The sequence below is a fragment of the Sorex araneus genome, chromosome 2 (genome assembly GCF_027595985.1).
Source record: "Sorex araneus isolate mSorAra2 chromosome 2, mSorAra2.pri, whole genome shotgun sequence".
In the NCBI taxonomy this organism is placed as follows: Eukaryota; Metazoa; Chordata; class Mammalia; order Eulipotyphla; family Soricidae; genus Sorex; species Sorex araneus.
The window spans coordinates 307,113,377-307,131,427 of NC_073303.1; positions in this window are offsets into that span (position 1 = coordinate 307,113,377).

The window sequence follows — 18,051 nt, forward strand, 5'->3', positions numbered from 1 at the left end:
AAATAATCTCATGATTTTTGTAGAAACTCCCTGACCTGTTAGCACACTTGAAAAACAATTTGGTAATGTGCATTAAGAATAGATACAACAACCTTTTGAACTACCTTAGATGTAATTTCAAATGAAGTAAAAGATAAGCACAAAAGATACTTATTGCTTTGTTTGTTTGCAGCAATGACAAATGAGTCATTGAGCAAGTGAACCTGAGTGGAGGAACTGGTTGAATAAATCATGCTATCTTCATAAACTGTTACACTGCAATATATCATATACTGGAAAGGACTAAACCAGAGAGACACCAAATTAGAAATAGAGATGTGAGTTTACTTGGAAATTCTACAAGTTATTATTACATGAGAAAAACAAAATGCAGTGAAATGTGCACACACACAAATATATTTAAATATATAAACCTTATGCTTTTATATGTGTATCATATACATGTGGTGTGTCTTTTGACACTTGTCACTTTCTGGGTTTGATCCCCAGCACAGCTGGGGGTGGTCCCCACAACAACTAAGAATAACAACTTATTTTTAAGCTACTATTTTTTCATTGCAAGTGATAAATGATGTGTGTGGGCCAGAAAGATAGCTCCAAGGGCTGGAACACATGCCTGGCATCAACAGGACCCAGGGATCATTCCCCTACATATCATGGTCATCTGAGAACTACCAGGTGTAGTTCAGGTAAGCCTAACCCCACTGGTTTGGCACAAATAAGCAAAACAAATAATAAAGAATATGTGAGATGCTGCACTGGAGGGGGACCCTTTTGATATTAATATATTCTGTTTCCCAACCACTTTACATAGAATACATTTTGCATCCTTACTATATTATCACATTATCATGACTGCATGGAATACTCACAAGCGATTTTTTTTTCCATTATAAGAAACTTTATTGAAGCCCAGAGAAATAGTACAGTGAGTAGGATACTGGCCTTGCATGCAGCTGACCTGGGTTTGATCCCTGACATCCCATAAGATCCCTTGAGTTCACCAAGACTGATTCTTGAGTGTAGAGCCAGAAGTAACCCCTAAGCAATTCTGTGTGTGACTCCCAAACAAACAAACAAAATAAATAAATAAATAAATATTATTATAGAAATATGTGGAATTACTTTTAAAACCTAGTTCTTAATGGTATCGTGGATTTTGAATGCTGGATGTGATACATAATGGCTTCCTTTCTTTGTAATTTGGCCAGTGGAGACCAACACCAGAGTCTGACTTCATAGTTGCTCATTGTCTCCATGACCAAACTGGTCACAGCTGACAATTTATTAGACTATCTGACACTAGCAGAAAAGGTATTTGAGTATAGCTCAAACCCTAGTAAGTTATACTTTTGATTTTGACATCTGCATTAACAGTATCAATTAGAACAACTTGCCAATATAAAATTTATAACATTATTTTTATACATTTGACTGTGACTTTTCTGAAGTTTCTGCTAAATGCTGTACTTCTATTACCATGTGTACTATTTTTCTGAGGACAGCATTCAAAGCCTGTCTCCACAAAATAAATTAGAAGATTTCACATTACTGAATTTTTTGCTACCTGGTTTTAATGTCAAATTCTTAAATTCTTTGAAAAACAAAGACGCTTGAGTATAAACAACTCATACAATGAGAGTTTATTTCAACACAAATTGAATATAAAATGATTTAAAAAGAGAAATGGTTTGAATAAGAGAGCTTTAATATTTGTTCCATTAATAAGTCTGATGTTTAATTACTTTTAGAGGACTGTACTGAATAGAATGAAGCAAGGACATTTTTGCTTGGAGTGAGGAAAAATGGAATGCAAATTCCATGCCGTTCTATTTCAAAGAGTTACTTTTAATGTAACTAGCACAAGCAACCTAGCACAATTTTGGTTCTTCACTGTTTTATTAATTAAAAAAAACTAAAAAACAAATGTCTAGTAAGAAGATTTTATCAACTTAATCTATTTCAAAGCAATAAGATGCCTCACATGAGGAATTAGATGACTATTTTTATCATCATGAAAACAATTAAAATTTTTACTCTCTGAATTTAGGTGATTTTAGGTCCACAGAGTGACATAAAGCAAATGTTTCATATTCCAGAATGTTTTAGTAGAAGAAATAAAGAAATCAACTTTGGATGTTTAGTTTCTGATGTCAATGGGGCAATCTCCCTAGGCTATGGTTGACTGGATTGTAAAAGAGGTAGTTGACGTACATGGAAAAATTACAACCATTTTCATGCTCAAAATTTTATACATTAGATCAGTGATGCCTGTATTTCTGCAAAATGGTAGCACCATAATTTATTCATTAAAAAAATTCACACTGAGGACATACCATGTGCCAGTCACTGAGATCTGAGTTTGAACCACTGAGATCTGCACTTTCTACCTTCTCAAATTTGTAAGTACATGTATATACACTTAACTTAAAAAGGAACTAGCATATCTTAACTCAAAATATGTATTATGTTCATTCTATGAAAGATATACCTGCGCACATCATTTCTCTGGAATTATCCTTAACATTCATGACCTTTATGTTACCCAATAATCAATCCTGTTTTTGTCAAGTTAATTTGTAGCATTTGACCTGACCGGTCATTGTGTTCTTCAAACTTATTCCTATTGGTTACCAATCACCATTCCATACTTTGCTATCATAATGGCTGTTTGCCTTCAGTTTTCTTTGCCAATTCATTCTATACTCTTGGTTGCTAAATTTTAGAGAACACAAAACCCATACTTGGGCCTCATTTGTTTTCTATTTGTTTACACTTACCTGGGTAATTTTTATCTAGCCTGAAAGTTTTAACAACTACTGACAACTCCCAGGTCTACTTCTCTGAGCTTTAGAATCACGAATCAAGTGCCTGTTAGACAAGTTCAGTAGAATAAAATGCAAATATCATACTCTCCCTTATTCACTCTAACACTGAGATTTTCATGAGAAAATTTTGAGGGAGAGTATTTGGTACTAACATTTGAGATAGATGAATATAATGAAAGCAGCACTGAAAACTGGAAGATGCTAAACTGTTGATATGTTTACAATAGAGGCATCGACTGATCTTATGTGGAATTATGGAAGTGGTATGGATGTTCAGTGTTGTTCCAATAGAGACAAGAGAGATTTATACCTCTACATGAACCAGTTTACTGATACAGGCCCTTCCCCATTACTTGGCATTCCCCATCTCACCTTTCTACAAAGGCATTCCTTCCCTCTACAAGAATACTGCGTGGGGAGAACTAAGCAGTAAACTCTTAACAGCCAACATATGTGGCAGCTTGGAATATGAGTATTTCTTTCTGAAGAGGATCCAGATGACACAGAACAACTTCTAATATCATCAGTCAATGCCTGGCAATTTCTCATATACATCACTTTCCATTCCATGCTTTTTATTTATATGGTTGTTTCTTATTCTCCACTGAAGTAAAATAGTATGAGAATAACAACTTTATTTTCTTCTTTTCTTTTCTATCTCCAAAGTTTAGAAACAGTACCAGGACCAGGGTTGGTGCTCAATAATGGTTACTAAATTCCAGTCTAGGAATGTAGCCTGTTGATAGAGCACCTGCCATTTATGTGTAAGGCCACAAAGTTTAGCCCGTCACTGGTGAGTGTTAACCCTGATTGACATTATGATGAACACCCAGACAAAAGAGTGTAATGCTCCCAAGTGCCACAACCAAACATGTAACGCTTAACTCTGCAACAAGTGTGCAACCTCAATTTTGCTATTATCACAAGTAAAATCAGAAGAAACATGGATCTGAAAGATATCACAGAAGTTACGGTGCTTGTCTGATACACAGTTCTCTCTGGTTTAGTCCCCAGCATGGTCCTTGAACACTTCCAGAAGTGATCCCTGAGGTAGGAATAATCCCTGAACATCATTTGGTGTGGTTCTTCCAAAATGAGAACATAAATACCAGAAAGAGCAATCAAAATTAAGTTTTAAAAAGATTACCCAATGAATAAAAACATATCACATGTAAATAAATATAATTTTTTTCTTTTGGGGTCACACCCAGCAATGCTCAGGGGTTACTCCTGGCTTTGCACTCAGGAATTATTCCTGGCAGTGCTTGGGGACCATATGAGATGCCGGGGATCGAACCCAGGTCGGCCGCGTGCAAGGCAAATGCCCTACCAGCTGTGCTATCGCTCCGGCCCCAATAAATATAATTTCTTATGATAAAAAATATATCACACTTATGGAGCATATATTAGAAACTTCCATGTTCTGGAAATACAGAAGAGAAAAGACTCAGACTTTACCTTCATCGTTCTTGCACAGTAGACACAGATTAAATAAATACACACTATATTTTAAAGATGTAATTATAGCTGACTGCTGTCATCTAGTATTTTACTCATGTATCTAGATCCAGAACTTATCCGAGTCTACTATACAAACTTTTTGCTAGATGACAGAAGACTATAAAAACAGTAGAAATTCAGAATATTATTTATTGTTCCTACTCAACCTTAGAAAGAAAAGTTAGACAAAGTTAGATCACAGGGACATGTGTATTTTGCCTAGTTTAGGAGGAGAAAAGAATGAGAGAGAGAGAGAGAAAGAGAGAGAGAGAGAGGGAGCCCAGAGAAAATGAACATTTAACTGGAATTTTTATTTACCAACATCCTATTTTCTATAATTATGGCATGCAAAGCTATAATTGTAACTAAACAGATAGATAAGGGATAATATACTTTTGTAATGAATGGATAATTTATGGTCATTTTTGCATCAAATAGAAATTTTCCAATACTTTATTTCAGTGACAGTACAAATGAAGTAAGAACTATAAAATAACACTTCAGTTTTCATGACATTGTTGTGAAATCCACGGGCTCATCTTTAAAAAACTTACCTATCTCCCTAAGAGCTATGCTGTTGTTTTTGCTTTCTATAGTATGTTTTTAAAAACCACTTACAGAGAGCTAAAAAATTATGCCCTATAGAACTCCAGCAAGCTTAATTCTATTTCCTGTTCTGCTTATTTTTTCTGAGATGTAGACAATTTTTTCTCAGTTTTCAGTGTGGTAATAAACATGGCAACCAATGTTTCAATTCTTGGTTGTCATAAATAAGATACTTGACATTTCTAGAATACATTTCATGGGAAGTTTATTTATTTATTTTTATTTATTTTTTAAAATAATGTAGGAGTACTGCTATTATTCAGCCATTGATTGAGCTGATTTAATTGGGCATGAACTACACATTACTTTTTTTATTCAGAATGTCAATTTTATTTTATTCCCCTCCCTTTTTTTTGATTCATTGTGAGATACAGTTACAAAGCTTTAATGTTTGAGCTTCCATCATACAATCATCAAACACCCATCCCTTCACCAGTGCACATTTTCCACCACCAAAATCCCAGTATTCCTCCCCACCCCCATTCCAAACCTTCTCCTGCCTGTGTTGTAGACAATTTTCCCCATACTCTCTCTCTACTTTGGTTACATTCGATATTTTGACATCAGTCCCACCAGCCCTCAAACCTGCTGAAAGGGCAATGCTAGATGATTTGTTTTGTATTGCGTGTTATGGATAGAATAATAGGCAATTGTTATTGTCCAGGAAATTCTGCATCGGTCTCTTCTGGGAGCTTTAGTTTATAGTCTCTGGATCTTGGCTGTTGATGAGATTACGTGGTGCCAGGGGCGGTTTGTGGGTGTGACTGCCAAGATTCTGGAAAACTGGGGACTTGGTAGGAGGAGGCCCAGTCCTGATCCAAGTGGGCATGGAGATCTCAGTCATGGGTTCCTGCCTACCTCTGTGATACAGGCCCCAACTGCGTCTTTTGATCTCTTTTGAGATTTATGGGTCTCTGAAATAAGGCCAATAAATGAACTTGTATAGCTGAGCCAGAGGTGGTTTATAGGTGTGTCTTCCACATACCTAACTTTTGGCCATTTTATTTCTTTGTAAACTTGGCCCTAAGTTATTGGGGTCTGGCCAAAGGCACAGTAGCAATTTTGGGGTATCTGGAAGTCTGAAGGCACCATCTGGCTGCTAGTGCACTCATTTGGTCTCATTTGGTATATCGAATATGCTATGGGTAGTGTGCTAGGCTCTGTCGTGCGGGTGATACTCTAGGTAGTTTGCTGGGCTCTCCGAGAGGGAACCCTGGTCAGCCGCGTGCAAGGCAAACACCCAACCTGCTATGCTATTGCTCCAACCCGATTTAATTATGTGATTTTTTTTAATGATAAAATGCTATAAGAAATTAAGTTTCTTTCAGCAGGTCTATTAGAAAATAATAGATAAGCACAATAAATATTATTGATACCCAAATGATCATTCGTAATTCATTAATCTTATGCTTGGGAATGATAATGAAATACCTCTAAGCACAAAAGGACTGCTGTAGTTCCTCAGTAACAAGCAACAAAAATATGTGATGAAAATAGTTGAAGAGCCACAGAAGTTTAGTGGGGTAGGATTTACAAAGAGAAGTTACAAGAGATGATTTTTTTCCCTGTGAACTGCAATGAATGTCAGGTCTGACAGAGAGCACTAACTTGTCTCACACCATCCACACCTGCGCCCCCTCAGTCTTCCACATCTCCTTGGTTTCTCATATCTCATCTCCCATGTGCTTTGAGTCTCCCTGCTTTGCTCTTCTTCTGTGTTTTATTCTTCACTTCTATAACCTCAGGGTCTTTATACAAACTGAACAAAAAGTATATTTCAAATATATATATTTTATGTTTTATTTTTGTTTGCTTGATTTTGTTCAAGCAACCCAAGTAATGTTTAGCAGGACATAGAACTTCTCCTGGTCCTTGGACTCCTGGAATGGAAAGTTTAATGCTTGTGCACAGTGATGAGATTCTACCTGGTCTGGTGGTGCTAGAGGCTACCAAAATTACCCCAATAGTGATCAGGGTCTTCAGGTTTACGCCCAGCACTTGAAACTGAAAGGGAATGTGGTGCAAGGACTGAACTTGCGTCTCTACAAATTCAAGGTATGTGCTCCTGACACCCTAGCTGTATCTGTGTTTTATGGTTTATAATATGTTTCTCATGAAGATTTTATTTTTCAAGTTAATAGATTTCAAAATAGGGTGTAATATTAATTCTATTTTGTAATTAGAAAGGTTTTTAAAATTACGCATGGGTTTTGACTAACACGAAGAGTTGGAGTTGAAATACAAGATTACTTACCAGTTGTGTTAGTATTTTAAAGGTAAAGCTTTGTGCATAGTGTGTGTCCAGAAACTTATTTTTAGATGGTTGCTGAGTTTGCGTAATGTCTATGCTGAATTATCAGTAGGAGGTGAATAGGTGTTCTTGAAGCACGCAGCCTCTCCCAGACACAGATATGCATTTTTTAGGATATACATCTCCAAAGGGTGTACTTATCTGTTTTTGCTCATGTGTGCAGAATCTTGACAGTCATAAATCTTGAAGGTGGGGTTCATCTATATGTCACAAGACTCGGAGTTTTTTCAAATAAGAAATCTTATGAACACTTAAAAGCACATGTTGAGAACTCTGTACGTCTTATCTTACATGCTTCTGTTCGGTAAATCTCAAGCAGTATCAATTACAACAAATTGTAATACACAAACAAATATGGTAAAATGCAGATTCGATTCAGTATGGTGGATGCAGAACTTGAGATGTCTCATTTCCAACAAGCTCTCAGGTACTGCTGCTATGGCTTGTCTGTGGGCCAGTTGAAGCAGTCAGGGACTGAAGGTAATAGAATTTGTAATGAAACTTTTGTTGTTCTTCTCATTAAGGAGTAGTTGATAAGCTTCATCTAGTGGGATTCTGGCCTATATTCTTGTCATCTGTTTTGCTCTGGGGTGTCAATGTTGGCTGCAAGGCTTTGTTATTGATGACACATAGTCCTTGGTTTCGACTTGCTGACTCTGGGGACAGTGGCTGATTGCTAATTTGTGTACCAGAGAACTGAATTGTTCAAAGCCTCCATCTTTGTTTTGCTGGAGGAGGAGGGGAGAAGGTGAAGGGGAGAAACAAGAAGAATTATTTCTTGGATATGCAAACTGTAGCCTTCTGTGTGGTGTCAGTGTGAGTTGAGGGCACTACTCTCAAATAGTGAGTCTTTTGTATATTAATTATCCCACTGAATTCACAACTACTCTGTGATGTACAGTATTAATGTTCTGACTGCCATGTGTGGATGAGAAAGCTAAGATTAAAAATAGTTCACCGTTTTGAAATTCAAATACTTAGTTACTATATATTTTTTAAAAAGGGAATTAAATTTGTTCTATATCTGCCAAGGGGGAATGCTAGGGAATGGCAGGACCCTGGGGAATCTGGTGATGGGATTGGTGTTGCAACAATTCTATTATGAACAAATTTGTAGATCACAGTGTCTTAAATAAAAGTAAATTAAAAACAAAAATGTATTTCAAGCATTCCTGTAAGTTCTCAGAGGAAGTAAAGGGCAGAACAGGGGTTTATAGCCGCACATTGGGACAAGTTTAGTAGAAGGATGGGCCACTCATCTTTTGGGGGTCTCTTTAGCTTCTTATCCATCTGCAGATTATTTTATTTGGTGGCTCATTGGCCCACAAAAATATTCTGCCATTCTCAAAAGAATAATTGAATGTCTTGCCAATCTGTTGACTTGAGCTGAGAAAGATTGTTTCTTGGCTTTAATATAACGTGTGAGAACATAATTTACAGTTGGAGAATGAAGAAACAAAATGAAAGTGACAATAATTGTTAAAAAGCAAGACTACCTGCTTTCCTAGTTTTGTCCTCTTCCTCCTCTTTGGCATTTTACACTGGAAAGAAGATAATAAGACAACTTTCCATGAACTGAGAGCCTTGACTCCCACTGTCTTTGGTACTTCTATTAGTGCTATACTTATTGTTGCTGTTATTATTATTTTGGTTTTGGGACACATTCAACTGTGTTTAGTGCTTACTCCTGGGTCTATGCTTAGGGATCATTCCTGGCAGTCTCATGGGACTACCATATGCATACTCAGGTAATTTGTGTCATTACAAAGAGAAATGAAATGCTTAACATTGTGGCAATGTCTTAAAGTGGAAGTTCCTCTAAGGACTTGACATTGTCACAATGTGCATCCAGAAAGGTTGTAAAGGTCCCTGTTTGAATACTGGGAAACATATCTGTTTGTTACCATCCCTCCACTTATCTATTTTGATTCTAAAACAGAAAGAGGCCGGAAAATGGCTCAGTGTGAGCACCTACCTGAGACACCTTCCTTACAAGTATGAGGCAACAAGCTTAATCCCTGGTTCTACCATATGATCAGAGTGTGATGCTGGCAGTTCTGTCGGCTGTGATGCCAGAACCCCAAAGTCATCCCCCAAACTAAGTGTGACCCTCAACAAATACCACAACAAATGTGCAAACATTTGTGATACACAAACACCCAAACACACAGATGTGTGTATCACGTATATCACACACACATATATAATTAGAAAAATGATATTCCATAGGTTTATATATCATAAGTCAAGAGTGGAATGTCCATCCCCACTGACTCCAAGACCTAGCCCCCATGTGCAATGAACAATACTGCACAATTACTGCAGTCGCTCTGAAGACAGAAGCCAGGACCTGAGTATCCCACTGCTTTATTTTGTCCACCAGAATTCTCTTAGCTCCTTCTACCTCTGGATAAGTGAGAAGTTAAGCATTCCATTTCTCTTTGCAATGGCACAAACTACCAGTGTATGCGATTTCCTGAGTTATTCTTCCCTTGACTCAGGTTCTCTTATGAATTGAGCATACTGTGCCTGGTTATCAAGTCAAGTCTTGCTATGAATGAAATTACTCCCTATTATGTCAACATAAAAATAAAACACATCATAATTTCACAGTTTCTGAGGATTAAGAATACCTTAAAGTAGTATAACTAGATGACTTATACTCAAGCTGCTGCCTAAGATTAGAGTCTCTGGAACTAAATGATTCATTTCCAAGTTCTCTCAAGTGACTAGTGGAAGGAGACTTCAGTTTCTCACTGGTGGATCTTCTTAAAAGCCTTCTTATGATATTATTATAATTTGAGAGAGAACGACAGAAGCAGAGAGAGAAACAAGCTGAGAAACAGAGAAAGAGAAAGAAAGGAATGTGACCTTTCATGCCTCTTATGAATGATATACTTTCACCTTTGTCATGTTCTATTGATCACACAGACCAACCCAAATACAAAGTGAACAGAAAAGGTGAATATGAGTACCAGGAGGAAGGGATCAGTACGGCATCTTAAGGCTGGCTGCCATACTGTTCTGCTAGTGATTCTCAGTGGGAGAAACAGTGACATGTGGGTAGAACAGTTGTTGGGTGGGTAGGAATGTTTCAAGAATTGCTGGATACTTATGATTCTTGACCTTCACCCAGTGAATTCCAGCCACAATTTACAGTTACTATGACAATCAAAGTGTCCCCACAACATGTTTGAGATGGGCTATATTCACTCCCCAGTGGAACACTTATCTAGTAGGTAAGTCAAGAGTACCTACACTTTGGGAGTTAAGAAAGAGGATCATGTTCCAGTTTACTATTTTAAAAGCATTACAATTGTTGCACTGTCATTTCCCCATATGGTTTGAAGTAACTAAGTAATTGTCAGCCTTGTGACACTTGGGATTATAGTTTTGAAAGAGAAAGTGAACTTGGAGTAAGAAAAGTTTCATTTCTCATTATTAGTTGAAGGTCCAGAGCAAGTTGCTATACTCTCTGAGTCTCCTATGTGTGTTTTACGTCTGCTTGTTTTCCAGTGTTGGGTGTCACACAAGACAGGCATACACCTTGACACTAAGCCAATCTACAAGGTCCCTGAGAATCTTCTGTGAATAAGAAGTAATACAACTTACCTAACAAAATGATAAAAAAAAACTCAGTGCACCAGAGCATATGCATTTGATACAGGAGCACCAAGTTTGATCCCTAGCACAGCATATCCCTCCTGTGTATCATCAGGGAAGTGACCTCTGAGCACCTAGCTACAAGAGGCCTCTGAGTACTGCTGTGTGTGTTCCCAAACTAAAATCAAATCATTAAAAACAGCAAAATAAGGTTAAAAGAAATTAAAACACCTTTGCAGCATTCATAGACTCATCTTTTTATAGATAATTTAGTGGTCGAAACCTTGAGGTTGAAGATGAAAACCTCATCTCATTCTTAGACCGTTGGGGAACAGCTGCCAGCGATTCCCCAAGAGTCTAAGAAATGATTTTTAACAATATAATAATTATCAACTATTTCTTCTCCTTTCCAGAGCCTGAACTCACCCTAACTACGGGAAGATTTCTGGCTTTCTTGGGACAAACACTTGTTCTTATATCGCTCTTCCTTCTATCTTGTTGTCTTTCCTGGACACTGGCCCAGGTGTAATTCTGGACCAATGTCTTTTCTCTAATCTCTCTCCTTTTCCTTCCCTGACATAAACACCCCTGTTATTCTTTTGATTCTTTCCTCTCACTTTCTATATATCTCTTTACTAATTTCATGTCCTGAAAACTTGGCTCACTTCCCAACTTCTGCTTCCTTTGCCTCATTTTCAAGTGGCCTTGCCATCAAGACTTTCATGCTTCTGTTTTAGGAAGTTCTGCTGGAGATATTTACCCAGGTTTCTGTAAAAGTGAACCCTAAATTCACTCAACCCATCTCCCAGGCCACCAGCACTGGACTGAACATTCTGTTTGCAGATCCCTACTTTACAGGATTTTTCTGGATGTTTTCACCTAACATCTCACATGCATTCTCCATATAACTGCAACAAAGTTGAACTTTTCCTTTCACATCTTTTTCTTGAGCATCTTTCATGAACGTTCTTTCTTCCTGGCTGTTGCATGCAGTCAGTGCTCCAGATCCTAAAAGTTATACTTCCCTCATACTGTCTACTCCTCAGCTCCTAGGGCTACTCCACAGCTCTAAGAACTAACTCATTGTGGACTCAGTCATTCGTTGAGTTTGGGTATATTTTTCTGTTCAGATTACCAGAGCCAATTCACCAGGTCTCTTGGTTTCCAGCTTTCATCCTGAAATCATAGTAACCATTCTGAGCCTCTGATGATGTTGTTTTCCTTAGCCCTGCTTTAAATTCTTCATTGGCTCCTCCTTCTTCTCAAGATAAAAAGCCTTTTCATGGTCTGGTGCTTGCCCCCCCCCCCCCACTTATCCTTCAACTACACACAACTGTTTATGATTTGCTAAGGTTGCTTGCTGTGTCTGGCTTCTGCAGATTTCCCCAGGTTTGTTGCCTCCTTGTAGGTTATTCATTACTTTTTCTTCTGTGGCTCTCTTGGCACAGGGTTTGGTGTTCCTCCTGTCTTGTGACTTACTCTTTTGTGTTGGCCTCCATCACCGATCATGCCACAACTTTCCATCCTATAGTCTTTAGGGCAAACATTCTATGTTTGAATTGTTGACTCTAGAATCAAATTAAGAGATCAATAATAGCATTTAAATAAAGGAATAAAGAATAAACTTCATATGATGTCATTTTTCTCACCTCTGGACCTGATGAAGATGCATGAATTTATTAATTGAATGTAAATTTTAGGTGTGAGGACTATTAGGTGAGAGATTAATTTAATTGAGATAGAGAATTAGAGATATTTTTCCTGCCTACATCATGTGTTGAGAACAGAAACCAGTCACATCTTTGTCTTTTCCCTCATCTCCCTGCTTATTGGAAAGCCTTTTGCCACCTGGAGAAGCCACCTCTGATCTTGGGTTGCCATTTCAAAGACAATATTGAAGACAATATAAAATCCATCTCAAAAAACAAAGATTGTACCAAAGTGAAAGGATGGGTTATGATCAGAGAAACAATTGTTTTCTGGTTATTTTTCACAATTTAGGTAAACAAAGAATTAAGATTCAAATGAAAGAGGAGAAAATACTCTAAAACTGAAGCAGATTCCTGGGCTGAATTTTTGGACTTATTTTCTGTTTAGAATTTTTATGCTTATTTATGTGAGTATCTTGAAACAAATAGACTTATTACTTTATCCCACAGGTTAAAAATATAAATTAATATATTTTTCTAATGGTAAAATTTCATTTGCCTCTTATATTGATGGAATTGTTAGTCTCAGCTACACTCAAGCAAATAAAAAAGTTGTTACTAACTAAAAAATAGCCTGATATTTAAAAATAAGTAGAAAGGACTCCTTCTCTAGGTTGTAGTCAAATGTATTTTCTCTTGCACCTCAGATCTCCCCCAGATTTCATTTGTATCTGATTTGTCTTCAGAAGCGGGGAGGAGAAGGCTAGATTTGGCAAGCATTGAACTTGGAAGTCACACTCAAACACTGCTATTGGTTCAGATGATCCTTGAGGCCAGTAACACTTCCAGCCCCAGGGAAACCTCTGTTCCAAATTTTTCCATCATTCCACAAGGGAATTCTTTTTGCAAAAGACTTTGGCTTTCCCTAAAGCTTTCTCTCATTTCGTGTTATAAAAAGGCATTTTGTGGGGTTGGAACATAGCAGATTTCCCCACTCCCTCTTAACCCAGATGTTTCTGGGTCTCAGGATGTACACCTGTGAGACTGGGTCACTTGGGAAAAGTGCTTAAGTTTTATTTACAGCAGAGAAGGATGTGAGTCTCACATGCAAATGTTCAAGATGATAATTTTGTTCCCAGGGATGAACTGCCCAATATTCTAAGGCAGAATTTGCAAGAATATCAAAGGAAAATATTGAGATTAAAATCATCATGATCAGTTTTTGAGTACCTTGTCTTACTCCCTAGAATATTATGAGACAGAAGAGGAGGTGGAGGAGTGAAAGAAAGAGAAAGAAAAATAAAAGGAAGAAAGAAAGATGTAGAAAGTATTGTAGAAAGGAAGAAGGAGAGAAAGAAAGAAAGAAAGATGTAGAAAGTATTGTAGAAAGGAAGAAAGAAAGGAAGAAAGAAAGGAAGAAAGAAAGAAAGAAAGAAAGAAAGAAAGAAAGAAAGAAAGAAAGAAAGAAAGAAAGAAAGAAAGAAAGAAAGAGAGAAAGAAAGAAAAAAGAAAGAAAAGGTGAAGACAGGAAAGAGGAGAGCAAAGTAGGAAGACAGCTCGACTCTGAGGGAAACAGAAGATGGCAATATTACAAACAAACAGGATTAGAGAGTGTGTTCGAGGCAGGTAAGGCACTAATCTTCACACAGCCAAACTGGGTTCTATCCCCAGAATCCCATTTGGATCACTGAGCCCTTCAGGAGTGATTCCTGAGTGCAGAGTCAGGAGTAAGCTCCAAGCATTACCAGATATATCCTCCACACTAACCCTTATGAAATATAAGTAAATATAAAATTTGTGAGGTGAAATTTCCCTGAAGTCCAATAAATTTATAGACTGAAAATCTATATAGGATATGTCACACATCTGACTCCCAGTCGATGTTCAATAATATTAGTTCTTGTTTTTTTCTTAGCTTGAACTACCAGTTAAATAATAGTGCTTTTGCACATTAAGAAGAAAACTTGCTTTTAGCAAGCTCTATCATTAATCTAGAATCACTGTAAGTACAGCTCTGATGAGATCATTCGTCATCAAAAGTTACTGTTAGTGATTCAATTCAATATAAAACATTTTATAGCAAATTTTATCAACAAACTATTATTTAAGAAGCACATTGCCACATTGCAGGAATCTAGAAGCTCAAAAACATCCATCCCTGTTTTCCAGGATTATAGAGACAGAATATCAAAAACCCTATAATGGGAGAACATAAGATAAAGTCCAATAGACAAGTATAGTAACATTGCTTAATGACATTTAAGTCAATGATAGAGCATATTTACAAAGGTGGTCTCAATGGGCCATGTATCCACCTAGGTGGATATTAGACTATCCATCTAGTTTTGTGTTATTGTGCCCTGTGATGTTTGCACAGAAACAAAATCACATTATGATGCATTACTCACAAAGTATCTCATTGTTGAGTGAGGCAAATAAAATGTTTTGGGGTCCAAAGAAGGAAAAGTTACTTTGTATTTGGGGGAAGCAAGAAAGGAGAACATTGAATTGGTGGTGGGTGACCTCTGGTTGAATGGTACAGAACTCACCCTTTATGGAGCAATTGAGAATTGAAATCCATGCCTGTGAAATGTCTGGGCCTCATGATTTTTCCCAGCCAGTCTAAGATGCAGACGCACAAGGGCCCTGATGGAGGAAGGGTGAGAAGCTGGGCTTGAGCTCAAATGAATGTCTTCAGTGGTGAGAGTTGGTACTTCATGTGTCTGATTTTGAGATTTGGGAGGTGATAAATACCATGACCAGCTATGTATCAGACAGCAGATAGGGGAAAGGAAGACTGATAAGGAGAGTATATAATCAGCCAGCTCGGAAACCAGGGAGGATCATAAGTAAGGCAGTAGATGCAGTCATTTATAAAAAGCTGAGTCAGGAATCTGTTGACCCTGTTTGTCTTTGTGGCACCTGTCAGAATTTGAAATTAGCTTGTTCACTTGTTCATCTGTTAGTGATCTCTCTTCCTCATTAGATTCTAACCCCCATGAGAACAGGCACTTTATCCCCTTCTTTGCTGCCTCCCTAGCACCTACAGCCCTTCTGGGCACATAGCAAAGACTCAATAACCAAGTGTTGAATGAAGATCTCATGTGAAATTGTAACTGATACGACTTGACAAGTGACTGGAGCATAACAGGTGGAAGACAGGAGCTCTGATGTCATAAGAGAGTTTCCAGTATGGTTCCCAGAAGCGTGTTTAATACACGGCTAGACTAGTTCCCCCAGCTCAGCTTACCGCCCTTTGCACTTCTTGTATCTGTAAAATATGGCTCTTTATCATCATTCCCTTTTCAGTGATTTCTGTCGTCATTGTTTAATTCTTGGTTTATTCTATTTTATGGTTCGGCATTAAAGATTTGGCAGTAAAGTTTGCCTTGCTGTTTTGCAAAAAAAGTGTTTTCAAGAGGGCTTGGAGATATTTCAGCAGATTGGATCTGTTTATATCTTGACACCAAGAGAGTGTTGCCACTGGGTGCAGTCTTGGAGGCCCATGAAAGCTGCAGTGGTGGTCCAGGGAACCCAAAGTCCCCTTACTTGTGGTTCACTGCAAAAGTGGTCATGGGCACCACTTTTGCAGTGAACCACTGGCCAAGTGGGCCAAGAATTACCAGCTGTGTGCATCACTACCAAAAGAATGTGTTCAAGAGAGAAGTCCCCTCCCCTCTATTACTAAATTATTAGGAATCTTGGAGACACATACAGTTTTTCAGAAAAGTTTAGCTGTAATTAGTAAGAAAAAAAACCTAAAACATGGTTGGTAGTATGTTTCTAATTAGAAAAGATTTTTAGTTTTGATAAACATTGGGTTTTTTATTTGTTTTTCAAAACTTACACTTTGGGGCTGGAGAAATAATACAAGAGGTAGGGCCTTAACCTTGCACGAGGTCAACTGGGGTTCTGTCCCTGGTACCACATATTGTCTTTGAGCCCACCAGGAGTGGTCCCTGAATGGCCTTCCAAAACATACTACAACAACAACAAAAGTGACGTGTTTTCTGAGTTACTATAATATTAGAAGCAGAGATAAATGAAGTATTTTTAAATTTCAAAGTGAAGGAAAGGGCTGATCAAGGAAGAACAAAATATTGAAGGACATGTGACATGAGACAGAGTTTTAAAAAGTAATATGTAGTCTTTGGGAAAGCAGAAGATGACAGAACTTCTGTAGGTAAGAATTATGGAGTCAAGCTTTGGGTAGAAATAGCAGACTCCCATCTAATTCAAAAATTACTTTAAGATGGTGTGGTGTCAGGGGTTGGTGTGAAGCAAAAGATTCTCCACAACAAAGGTGGTACCTTTGTTGTGAAATGCAAGGAAGGGAGAAGAGAGGAGAAAAATTCTCTTAGGGACATTTCACAAGAATTCGAGTGGCAGTGGCAGGAAAAGCAGAGCTAGAAATGAAAGTTCTAGGAGACCAATTCACACAAACCCAAACATCTGTTTCCAGTCGTTGGTAACTATGTCTGCTTTGCAGCAAAATTGTTGACGCTGATGGACCCAGCAAGGGTAATTCATGATCTCCCCACAAGTCACATTGTGCAACTTTTCAGGAGAGCACCATTCACATGCCTCCTTTATAAATGTGTCTGTGCTTCGGGGAATAAAGATACTAAACATTTTTCTCTATGGTACTATTTTAGACTGCTCCCACCCCACCTCTTGAAAGAAAGCAATGAGAAGTACTGTCTACAAGGAGCATGTAAATCCTGGATTTTAATGTTAGCGTTGTTTGGGTTACACGTAACAGAAACTTAATCCCCAGCAGAATATTTGGTCTTCTAATTACCACCAAGAATGATTCCTGAGTCCGAAGTTGTCCCTGAACAACTCTTTGTGTGACCCAAACCTCACCCCCACCAAAAAAACACCAAAGAAACAAAAAGAGCAATGCAACTAAACAGTACAAGTGGTATGTGTGTTCTAGGGATAAAACTGGCCTCTCTTTCCATTTTGTGGCACTGCCTTCATGTTCATATTATTACTTCCTATTTCTGTATATTCATCATGCTTTGTGTGTATCATAAGGCTAGGAAAGTGTGTGAGTTGTGTGTGTCATATTTTCTCATAAGTTACTATGCTCCTTCTAAAGAAAATACAAATGTTTGAGAAAAGTAATGTCTTCTACTGAAGGGTGTTGATATCTTCTGGATTATAGAGTTTATGAAAATAGCAAACAAACAGATCTGAGTATGTGAGCTACTAAGGGGTGATTAATGATCACAGTAGTGTGCTGAAAATTATTTTCTAAAAACATTTTTCTGGGGCTGTAGAGATAGTACATAGGGTAAGGCCTTTGTGTGGCCAAACTGGGTTCAATCCTTGGCACTGGTTATGGTCCCCTCCAACCCTACTAGGAGTGGCCTCTAAGCACAGAGCCAGGACTAAACCCTGAGTACATCCAGGTGTAGCCCAAACCACTCTCTCCCAATTTAAAAAATAAAAACATTTTTTTTATTGAAGCATTTTCAGTATTTTCTTAAAGAAACCTGTTTTAAATTCATCTTTCAAGGTCAGTTTACAACCTAAATTAATATGGATT